We start from the raw sequence: 13,092 nt of genomic DNA on the forward strand, positions 1-13,092 counted from the left end.
TTTAAGCTGGAGTATGATTTACACAATAAAGGCCGTGAAATAAAAAAAAATAGTATAGCATAAGAATAAAGCTATAAACGAAAAAATGTTATAATTATGTAAAACCTAACCTAACCTAAACCTGTGATATTTGAGGACCAAGGTGAAGGAACAGAGTCAAAGCATGAAAGAAATTAATATGTAGAGGAATGCTAGAGAATTGTAGAATAAAGGAAGAGGAAAGCATATGGCGAATAAAAGAAAGAGTAAAGAAATAAATAAGAAAATGTAAATGCCCTGTCCTGGGAGTACGAGACGTCCTCAATAAAAAGCAATTTAAAAAATGCCGAGAAACACTGGCTTAAAGCAATTGAATTCCAAGCTCAATCATCATTTAAATATAATTCACACTATAATGGGTTTGGTTAGTGTTGGCACTAATCGGCCTTGACTCTGTGTTTGGCACTAATCGGTGTAAGATTACTCCTAAAGATGCCCCGTGAAGGGGTGAAACACGTGTTGAGTGATTTAACGGTGGCTGTTGTGTAATTCGCATTGTTTGCCGCATGCGTATTTATCAGCGGGCTGGCGGGCGGTGCACTTTATTGCACGACTACCACTGTATGTGCGGAAGTGGCTAAATATTGGTCCTTTTCTAAGATAATTAAGACACATTACATGCGAGCGTATTGCAGTACCCATTGGGCATTGGTATCCCAGCGCAGAGAACTAAGATTTGCGATCGTTAGTCGTGGATTTTTTTGTGCATTAATTAAACAGGATTGCCACTGCTCACAAATAAATTTCTAGAGGATACCATATTGCGATCGCCAACCCGCTTGTTAAGCGTGGCGATTACGGTAAATCCCCCAATAGATATCTTTGGGCATCAATAAATATCAATAGATATCTGGGCATACAATTTTTGTTCGACAATTTATTTATTCTCAATTCATATTTTTTTACTATCTATACCACACTTAATTTACATTTCTAATATCACCGCTGTTTTATCAATCACTCTTGTTTATTTTTTTCATTATTTTTATTTCTTTATTGATAGTATTTACATTTTGCAGAACTCCAAAAAGATCTGACGACACTCCTTTTCACTAGTGAGGCGATCTTCTTCTAGTTAAAGTATGTATTTGTTAATAACAATAAACTTTCTTTTGATATGCCTTACCTCGTCCTGGAATAGAAGTTTGCATATTTTTAGACGGAGGCGCTGGCGTCGACGGGGGGCCGAAAATCTCCAGAAGTAGATGTTCCAACTCCTCATCGTTCTTCTTGGTGTCGCTGTCTGTGAACCCACAAAACCAGAGTTAAAACTAGTTGACTAAAGTACGTGCGAAAGTCATCATAGTCCAGCGGTCCAGTTCAAGTGGTGAAGACCACGGGCCGGCAAGCGCAGTGCAGTTCATCAACAAGATGGATTAAGGTCTTCGAAAAACGGCGTATGCCGCTTACAAAAAGTCCTATTAAATATCTATCAGAGAGGTCTGTTTTATGGCTGACATCATGGTTTTGATGATGACCAAAATCCTGGTAGAAACGTATTACGGTATTTCTTGTTTTCATCCCTCAAGTTTAATCTACCACACAATTGTAAATTAAATCATACACAGGATGTTTGCTAATAAGTGCAAAAGGTTTAAAGGGGTGAAAGTATAGTTCAATTGCTGTCAATTAATGTACAGTACATCCTATACATAAATTAATGGTTTAGCTAATAAAAAAAAACAACGTAATGATAATATATGCAGTAATAAAATTTCTAATTAGTATATATTAAAATTAATTTTTATTTACTATCTGTCCTTGCAGACTTTGAACTGCTAGAAGTTAGTGGCCTGATGTATTACAATAAAAAATGATGCAACATATTTCACAGTGATTATTTTATACAGGGGATGATTAGAAATATGTGTGAAAACTTTATAGTTTAACATCCCGTAGAAACTTATCAAATCCTACCAGGTCGTTTTAAAGCAGATGAAGGGGAAAACTCACCATTCGACTGCCCATGACACAATCCCAGCAACATCAGCACCAGTATTGACTTGTACATCTAGAATAGAAGATAATATGATTAACAGAAGTGACATTATTTAGGTACAATAAAATACATTTAAAAAACTTTTAAGTTAAACGGTTTTTGATACCCATATTGTGGTGGTTGGGGAAAAATATGTACCTAGTCCGCCATATTGGAACGGCGTCCATCTTGAATTTTAAATTTTGACATAATCATCGTGTTTTACTAGTGTAGCCCTTTCATTTGATACCCATATTGAGGGGGTTAAGGAAAAATATGTAATCCGCCATTTTGTATCGGCGGCCATCTCAGATTTATAATGTTATTGATTTTATTATATTGTATTGTCATCTAAATTAAATGTGTGTACCAAATTTCAGATCAATCTGACAACGGGAATGTGCTTAAATTTTAATTTCTAATTTTGACCCAAATAAATTCCGTACGGGTCGAACTAAATAAATCCCTTTTATAAATAAATGCCATTATTTATTAATATGTCAACATTAGTACGACTATATCGTTATAGGCCACTCCTATAGACTTCCGATAAGTCAGGAAGGAAGCAGACTTTTCTTTTTTTTCTCGTGGGGAAATCCTGGGATATCCCTCCGCTGCGGGTGCAACGAAAGGATTATTCTGAAAGGATTATTACTTCTACCGGCTAAAACACCACGGTTTTCTCGAACGCCTTTTGTTAAAACTACGGGAACGCTTTCGCGTACTACCGCAGTTTCAAAGCCGGTGGCCCAGTGTCTCGACTCCTTACTTGCGGTGGATCACCCCGAATCCATCGCCAGAGCAATGTTAACGGGGTTGGAGAAAGGCGCGGTATCACACCCTATGACATCCAGGTCTCCGACAGCGGATGGAGAGCCTATCTCTCTCTCTCTCTCTCTCTCTCTCTCTCTCTCTCCACAGCCTTCATCTGCAACATTACTTTTTCGCAGGTTATACCAGCGTTCCATGACTGCTCGTTCTATACCATCGCCTTAACAAAGCCTGGTAACGACAGGTCATTGTCATTCCCCACAGTGTCGGTGAGTTCTCGGCGCTGCTCTTTCCGAGCTGTACACTCCTCAAGCGTATCCTGAGCCGTATTCTCTTCATTACCACTGTGGTGGCATATGGTTGACGGTTCTCTGCCTATGCGACACAGGTACTTGCCAAAGCATCCATGCCCTGAAAGCACCTGCACCATCCGGAATGTTAGAGTACCGTACCGCCTGTTCTTCCAGTCCTTTAGAACCGAATGAATAACCTTGACTAGAAAGGAAGCGGCCTACCTCATCACTTTTCCGACCACCTTAAAAAAGGTTGCATATTGCGGTTGAATGTTATATGCTAAACATGCCGGTTCATGGTTTCAACCTCAGATCCTTAAAATCTAGTAGGAGACCTGTCATCTAAATCAGGGGTGAGCAACCTTTTTAATCAACGAGCCTATTTAAAATATTTTTTTTTTGGCGGCCGCACATATTGTGACACATTTTAATAATTAACAAAATTTTATTTATAATTAAAATAGAATAAGTTAATAAATTAGTTATTTCACGTACAAATATTAATGCAATATGGTAAAAGAACAGATAAACGAAATTACTTGAAACTTGTGATGAAAATGAGAGGTATTGGCACTGTTTTTTGATACACAGCTGATTTTGGAAGCCAGAATTGATTATATAGCTACATGTATGCAACTTTATAATCGAGGATCACTGTCTTGATCTGTGGTCACTTTTTGTTAGTTGTTTCAATTTAGTACGTACTACCATATTATTATAATTTATTTTATAACAATATCTAGATATGAGATAATCGTTTACCGATAAAAATGTATTCAATTTTAGAAATACTCGGCGGGTCAATTTGTTTTTACTAGTTTTTTTTATAAAATTTTACACTTAATGACGGTATTATGAGTCTATTTAGGAGTTAGCTGTCGTCATTTCAGACCATAAACGTGAGCTGGAAGGCATAGACCTCCCCCAAAAATATTTATGGGGGGATACACAATCGCCATGATTATCAGGTGGTATTTTGTTAAGCAGAGGACGCTGCTGCCCAACCTCTGGAAATTTCATTTTGGATTATCTCAATCCTGTATAATTAAAGCACAGTGTGAAATATTTAAGATTGTATCCCCGAGAATTGAACCCGCGATCTACGATCGTAAATCTCAAAAATGATGCATAAATATTTGGATATTATTTATGTCAACCTAACTCCCCTTCAAGAATTTTTTTTAAGATATTGTGATGGAAATAAGGTAAAAATAAAAGAAATTGAAAAGAATGACAGTGAGTGAAGAATAAAGATGAAAGATCTGAAAAACTTAATTGTAAACAAAGACCTTGATCCCAACTAATTAAGGGTACGAGAGGCCTCCAATAGTGGGGGCCATTAAAAAAAACACTCCTTTTTCCTAAAGAGACAGAAACCTGTGAAAATGTTAAGGTTCAAGGAAATCAGGTATTATCTCCTATCCACACACTCTTTTTAAAAATTACTTTTAAATAAATAAGTCATAGTTGACTACCAGTCTTTGGGTAAGAATATACATTTTGACGTATATATAACCTAACCACAATTTATACGTAACCTGGTTTTCCTTATACAAGCATTTAAATATATGCTGCAATAAGTACATCAATAATTTTCCTTTAAATTCATTGTTCATTATTATTGAGGAGTTGGAAGACCTATACAAAGTTTAGGTTAGTTGCCATTGATATCAGCTTCACCAGGACTGATGAGTAAGGTGGCTGAAGCAGATAACCTGCACCTAATTTATAATTACTGTATTAGGTACGTAACAGTTCAAGAAATTTCTAATTAATGTAGCCTAGGTTACTAATTATTACATCAGTTACCTGCCAGTATAAGTCCCGTCAAAATCGATCGAGCCATTTCAAAGATTAGCCGGAACAAACAGACTGACAAAATTTTTAAATAAAATCTTATTATAGTATATGTAACGTATATATATTTATGTATAGTAAAAAGTGGTTATTTAAATATTAAAAACAAACACTGCAATTTATTTGTATATATAAAAAAACAGTATTTAATTAAAAGTTAAAAATGGTATCCATTACTAACTGGTCTTCCTTCAGACTTATAACAAGACCCAAAGACCCAAAGTCGCCTTTCCACCTTTTGGATGGTTGTTCTACTCCTGCTGGACCATGGTTTCCACTTCAGAACCTTCAGGACCCAGTGACCAACTGTTCTGCGTTCTATGTGGTCTGTCCACTGCTACCGACAATCGCCTATGTCAACTTTCAACTATGGATCTCCTCATTATTATTTCGATCTCGTAGAGAAATTTCTAGTAATTATATTTGATTGATACTGGGCGCTGTTAGCATTTCTAACTTTTTGCTTCTGCGGATTCTAAATCCTCGAGCTAATATAAATTGAAATTAAATTAACTACATATGTAACGCCTGACGTATTTTATTGACTAATTGATATCTACTCTGTCCTCAGAGAAAGGTGTGAACCTTTTCTCAGGAAATTTTATTTGAATCGATATCATGTTTGAGAAAAGATCGATTTGAATCGTGTGATTTGAAACTGTGACGCATTTTAAAACTGATTCGGCTCCAATGTGCGTTAAACAACAGACACCCTCGGACTGTATAACATTGTCCATCATGTGGTAGCAGTATCACGTCACAAGAACTCTATTTGTATATCTATATGTCTTTATTGCAAGGACGAGACTTAAAATGCAATCGCAAGATTCATCGATGTGCCGAATACGGCAACCGCCGCACAGATACTGGCGCACTACCCGATGATGGCAATAAGGAAGTGATCGTACGAAACGTAATTTTAAAAATTACACAGGCACGGACGCTAATGTCTGTGGAATAAACGTTCCAATAATAATAAAAAAAACAGATTCCACTGTCGTTCACGCCACGAGACTCTTTCACGAGATGCATTAGTATCGGAGCCAGATAATTTCCAGAAGGTTTGAAGCTGGGCGGAGAGTAGGACAAAAGAAAAGCAAAGCCGAGCAAGGCCTTTTCAAGACTTCAGTGGTTTAAGCCAACATACATTGGTCTTAGACCAAACCTAACCAAAGGAAATACATTACTAACTTAGTAATTTACTGACTTTGGTATTAAATTTATTATTATTATTTATTATTAAAAACACATTTAATATTTTTCGAAATAATAGTCATTATTATTAAGTCGATTAATAATAGATTCACTTCGATACACAACCATAGGTATGGCAACTATTTTAAATCACCTTAGCACTAAAGACAATATATGTTTACAGTATTTATTTATTACACATATACACGTATTTAAACAAAATATACACAAATAAGAAATCAGTGAGTAAACCCGCGCAGTGAGGTAGTCTCGCTGGGCGAAGAGTTGAATCGGCCACCGAACATCGTACGCAGTACTTGGTCAGCTACACCGGCGCGTGCGCACCTTAGTCTGTCTTCACGTGTCACATAAATGTCAAATAAATACAACTGAATCTCAATGTATGTAATTATACTTTCAACTATTTGTGGAGTTTTATTGTAAGAAAAAAAAAACTCCACAACCAACATATATATATTTTTTCTTATTAAAAATCCTGTTCTCCAGTTGGCGACAGCTGCTTACTATTACAGGAAGTAATATGCCGAAGACGCCCAAGTTTAACATCTCCTTTTTTCACTAGCTGTTGTTAAAATGTGACTTGCTTGGTATATTTGGTAGATAATGTCGAACAATGATTTTTTTAATAAAGTGATGATACTACAGCATCGATAACACAGTGAACGAGTAAGCTTTCATTGATCTATCATAACTCATAAAGTCTAATCACCCAGAGAACAGTGGAGTTATACCCGGAGTTTCGCTGCGAGATCAAAACAGAAAGGAGATCCGTACATGTACCAAGGCTATCTTATCTCCAAGAATTGCTCGTCTGAAATGACAGTGGGCAAGGGATGGCTGTTAGATCAGCCGCCCACCACTACGTTAATTGAAGACATAATTAAGGTCGCCAGAATTTGATGGAAGCGAATAGCGCAAGACCTATCATCATGTCGATTCTTGGCGGAAGCTTATACCTTAAAATGGGGCGTCTAAATGCAGATATAACGATATATATATAAAAGGAAATTTCCTTGGTTTTTTTTATGGTCCCCGCTATTAGGGACCTCTCGTTCCCCTATCTCGTGTGGGACAGGGACTTTTTATTTCTAATAATTTATTCATGTAATTTTTTATTATTATCCTTCTCCTCTTTCATGTATCATATTATCTGTTGTACTGTTTCTTTCGTTCTACAATTTTCCCAGTCTTTCTCTTTCATTCCAATAGCCATACATCCATCCTCAACCACTACATTCATTTCCTTACTATTTAACAAGCGCAGTAGCTAGCAGAGCCATGTAGAGACCTATGCTCGGGAATTCTCTGAGAGAACCAATTAAGAGGGGGGGATCCGTAGTTAGAATCGGAATAACGAACTGATTGAACTGCCTGCCTGAAGGTTCGAGTGGCATACACGAACTGGTAAGCATTCCATAAAACCTCCAACCAAAAGGTGGACACAGTCTAAGGTAGTCAGAAGACGCTAGGTGCAGGCCACTTCTAACTGATCTTGGAAATATCCACCTCCATGTGCTCAACCCAGTAGCAATGGAGGCCCTTCTGCTGAACTCATGATAATCTCTTACCACTAATATTTACAATACTACGACTTGACTTTCACGAGATTAACTTCAAAGATAAGTTAGAATTAAGTTTTGTTCCAGTCTGGATCTATACTATTGTCTTATTGGTCATTTAACAGTCTCTAACGGCAGAGCGCGGAAGGTGCTTATCCTAAGCTCGAGTGCTCCGTCAAGAACCTCGGGCCGATACATCACACCAAATATAAAGTGAACTGATAGACAGCTTGGTTAGACCCCACAATAGGTGTACCCAGGACATAGCAAAGATCCCCAGAAGTCACAGAATAAGACCAGTCATTATGGCGATCTTTGAAGCAGTCTTATGCCATGCAGTTGGCGTCAATCTGCTGCTATTATTTAAATAGTTTCTCGTTCTTTTATTTCATATATTGCTCACTTCGAATCATTTATTTCGATAGCGAACATAATTTCGAAGAAACCAGTATCGAATAGAGCGCCTACTAACCTATGTAGGGTTCCATACGCGTCTTTATTTGAAAAGGCCCCACAGTAAACACAGACAAGGTTTATTTTGTCATCGCATTCACGAATATAATTCCTTCAATAATCTCTAAAATATAATTGTAGTAAACAGATCTAGCTTATTATAACTTAAATTAGCTTATTATAACATAATTATTTTTATATATAAATATGATAAATGAATAGATATACATATATTAAAAATAAATAGTTTTAAAAAATGTTGTAACATAGCTTTGAACGAAGTAGTTATTTAAATACAATTAAAAAAACACACAGATAATATTGTAAAACTTTAAGAACATAGATTAAAAATAAATATTAACTTAAGAAAAATGCAACAGCATTGAGACAAAACATGTATTTATATGTGATATTTCCTCTTGCAAACTGAATCACTAGCTGTATGTTTTCGTTTACATCTATTTTAATAATAATTATAATTAAAAGTAGATATGTTAGTATATGTTAATAGTAATATGTTTATTTACTTACCGTATCACTTTTTATTTGTTTCATAATTTAATAACTGTTGTATAACGATGTTGTTATTAAAATAAAACTATTTACACTTATCACACTGACATGACGTGCTGTGAAATGCGCGGCAGCAACATGACTGATTGAGTGTTGTGCGAATTCCCAAAAAACTTCACTAGTGATGTGCTTCGCGTTCGAGTACTTGACCGCGAACCGGTTCTGCCCATGATATCGAGAAAGCTATGTTTCTCGTTTTAAAATGCTGTTATATTTATTAATTATTATTTTCCAAGATTATTTAAATATAACGCATATATTTATTATATATGGCCTTATATGGAGGCTCAAGGTTCTAGAACGGATACGTCCCAACGGCAAATGAAGCATAACACTTTCCACAAAGTTGACAGAAAACCATGTTTAGGTCGTCGGAAGATGCTGGAAATTTATGAGGAAAGTCCATGTTCAACAATGAACTTCGGCAGATATTATAATGATGGTCATATTTATAAATTTCAAATATTATATAATTAATATCTCAGAGATAGAGATAGGTGTTTTAATTTACTCTGTGGTTTTAATGGAAAAGATATTATTTTTATACTTATTTTCATAATTTTTCTATATTTTATTTTCATTGTAACTTTCTTCCAAATCAAAAAAAAAATACGAATCGTCCTGGCCATGTCCGAGTTTTGCTCAAGAGCTTTCAGTTCGACAAGACTACACATTTTTATTAATCTGGATTTTTTGTATCATACTAGTGCTTGGAACTAGCATAAATATTTTTCTTAATAATTTAAATATACAAGTCTTAGGCCTCCCCCGAAGATTGCCACGAATATCGGTCCGGTATTTATAACACAAAGGATATTATGCATATATATATATATATATATATATATATGTATATATATATATGTATATATATATGTATATATATATACCATATTCCATACTCTGGTTGTCTGAAAGTTAAGCCTAGTTCGGCTAGTAATATAACTTCAAATACATCACAAGCAAAGTCTGAAAAATAATTACCTCGTGTGATAAGTAACACCGCTCATTGTACTTTTTTGTTTATTATTTTATGAAACTATTTATATGCTTCCAAGCGTGTATAATAAAGAATTTTAAATTAAATATGTTTTCCCTGGTCGTAACTAGCTTATACGATAATAAATAATTAAAACAAAAAAATGACATTAACGGCTCTCGACATTAATATTAACTATTTTAAATTAAAATACGAATAACCTATGTCAAATAAATTACACAGACATTTTTTATTATTTAATTACAGTGATATTACAACATAAAAAAAGAAAGAAAAATTTGAAAATAGAATTTTATTTCTAATAATAAATACAGATATAAATATTGATTTGAATTAATTCACAGTTGAGCAATTAAATGATTCACTCATTTAGCGAACGTATCGGAGCGTGCGCATTAGGTGTTGAACTTTTGCCTTCCGTGACGTCATCGGGTTTTTCATCGCGCCGCGGGTCAATCTGGTACAGATATAAATTGAGGAATAATTACCTAAGATATAAATAATGTATGTTTAGTATACGTGTGGTTTGTTTACAATTTTTTTTTTAAATTTCGTTGATTTGACTTCACGGACTTGAATGGGTTCATACAACCGCCGGCTGTTGGAGTCGATGGGTTCTTGAATGGCACCACAAGCTGGTAGACAGGGCATGGGTAGTGGTAGTCAAGCTTGCGGAAGCCGCTGGATTCAGGCAGTGCAAAACCGGACATCGTGGAGATTTTTGGGAGAATCTTTGGGCCTTGTGATGGACGTCTATGGGCTTATGATGACAATGAATGGGTAGAAGCCAGAAAATCTTATCCCGGATCTCTTTATTAGGAAGCAAATCTATAGAATTGCGTTCGGAGCTTAGTCTCAGGGTATATACTACTTTATTACTGCATTGGGCCGTGCCCGAGGTCTTAGATCGCATGAGCGGACGCTCTATAAGGGTCATCTTGTAATGGACCTCAAGAAGGGACTTGGGTTTGGACTATCGGTCAGTATGAGTGACGCCAAGTTCCGGCTTGGTCGGGTGGCTGCCTAACTTCACTTTAACTTAGGATTTACTTAGCGCTAAGAGAAGTCAATTTTCAAAAAAAAAACAGTACATTTTTAAGCTGGAGTCGAATTAATTGCACGCGTGTGTATTAATATTAAATCATGTATAATGACATAAGTGAAGACTTGTAATTTTGTCTAAAAATTTCTAAGTATTGCATACAAATAATAAAAAAATAATAATATGAAATCAATACTTTATATTATTATTTTTCTTATAAGTACAATACAATTATTGTTAATAAACCTATTTATAAGAATGTGTTTCAAAAACATATTCATCTTGCACAAGTGATATCAAGTTAGCTGCTTCATAATTTTGTTTTAATAAACATTTTATTATTAGTTTCGAGCGGAGATGAAACAACGGGAAAACTTGTTGATTAATAATATTATACTTATTACTATTGACAGTATTTCGATAAAATAACTTTGCCTCTACCAAGAAAGAAATTAATTTTGTAAAAAAAAAGTTTGGACTTTTAAAAACAATTCACTTGACATACGGAACAGAGAGAATAAATATTTGTAACATCTTTAAGATGGTATATTTAAAATGGTTACCACAGCGGTTACTCTTTTTAAATAAATATTAATTTTATGTATTTTTTACATTAGGCTTTGATAAACACTGTCGAATAATCTAGGCATTTATACATTGTGCGTATATCTACATGTCTTCGTTTCAGCCCATAGACGCCCACTGGTAGACAGGCTTCCATCAAAGATTTCTTTAAGGGGATAAAGTGTAGTAATGTATTAAGAAAGCACAACCCAAAGAAAACTGTGATAAAAAAATAAAGAATAAATAAAAAAAATGCTTACCTAACCACTTAAGAGTAATAAGATAATGGAAGGAAGGCGATGAAAGCAAGAAGGAGTGAAAGAACAAAATGAAAGATATTGTGATGGAAATGAGGTAAGAATAAAAGAAATTAAAAAGTATGACAGTGAGTGAAGAATAAAGATGAAAAATCTGAAAAACTTATTTGTAAACAAAGACCCCGATCCTAACTAATTAGGGGTACGAGAGGCCTCCAATAGCGGGGGCCATAAAAAAAGGGGATATACTATAATCACCACGCTTGGCAGATTGGTTGGCAATCGCAGTATTGGTATTATGGTTTGCAGAGGACGCTGCTGCCTCTGTAAACTTGCCAACGGTGGCAATCCTATATAATTAATGCAAAAAGTGTGAATTATATCGAATTTTGTTGTGAAAATCACTCAATGATAGTGAAAATAAAATTAAATGACGAAGTAAATTTAAATAAACTTTTATAAGTAAAAATCCTTACCCGCTAACCCCCCCCCCCCCGTGATCGCCCTCTGCGCTATACGGGGGACCGCGGTATCTCCCGGTCAGGGATCGCCAGGCGGTCTTCCCTCGCGCCGTGCTATTTTCGATAGCCCGTATATGGCCGGGTATGCGTGTATACGCTACCCCCGAAACCGTCGTGGTGCTATCACGATGGTTCGAGACCACGTCGAATCATCGTCCGCTTCAGAGTCGCCGAAGCTAGTGGGAGTTTAGGGCCCCCACCCTAAACTCTCGTGACTCCTAAGACACCGTTTATAGTAGGGGAACACCATTCACCGGAGGGCCGTTGCGAGGCGCGTCTCTGCGCTGACGGCGTCGTCTCCGAGCGGGATCTGTCCTCTGCCGATCCCGTTCGACCGCCTTCTTCTGGACCATGACGGTCTTACAGAAAGGGGCCACGGCCCTCCTCGCCGATGACTCGCTCAGCATCGCCGACACGACTGCTGGCAAGGAAAGGTCCTATCCGAATTTAGCCTAACCTCTTACAAGTTGAACCCGACACTAATATAATGGTAAACGGGATAGATTTGGTAAAATAGTTAAATCGACGCGATCGTATAGGCTTTTTCATTCGGTTGTACAGGTCTAGGATATAATGTGACGGCTTGAACTAAAGTTCCCGAGGGAGTCCTCTAGATGAGTTCCGTAAAAGGTTTAGGATAAGTGCTTTCCGAATATATTCACAATAAAGTATATGTCCATTACAGTAAATGTTAGTAAATAAATAAATAACTTCATTAATTAGACTTTGAATTTATGATTACTTTACGATTTAATACGTTCACTGCGGGCCCAATTTTGAAGAACTTTCAGCTGGTGCGGCTGAGGTCGAATCAGCCTCAAGCTGAACTTCCTAGTAGTGCGGTTGAGGCCTTTTCTGCCTCGTGTTCATCAATATTTTTTTACAATATTGAGTCAATGCTTCGCAGACATAAAGAAAGCTATATTTGTCTTTGTCATACCTCATACGGTTGAGTGTAAACAGCCGCCGC

General features: G+C 36.2%; 1 long non-coding RNA gene across 1 annotated transcript; it reads right to left on the reverse strand.

The window, feature by feature from the left end:
* Positions 1-1,171: 1,171 nt before the first annotated feature.
* LOC137926404 (uncharacterized) lies at positions 1,172-8,800 on the reverse strand. The gene is made up of 3 exons (XR_011107709.1): positions 8,697-8,800; positions 1,993-2,050; positions 1,172-1,282 (listed from the first exon to the last, which is right to left on the reverse strand). It is a non-coding gene; the product is annotated as an uncharacterized lncRNA (long non-coding RNA).
* Positions 8,801-13,092: the final 4,292 nt, after the last annotated feature.

This window comes from Battus philenor, unplaced genomic scaffold (assembly GCF_028537555.1).
Source record: "Battus philenor isolate CCGP_79_NKW_IND1 unplaced genomic scaffold, ilBatPhil1.0.hap1 SCAF_29, whole genome shotgun sequence".
Classification (NCBI taxonomy): Eukaryota; Metazoa; Arthropoda; class Insecta; order Lepidoptera; family Papilionidae; genus Battus; species Battus philenor.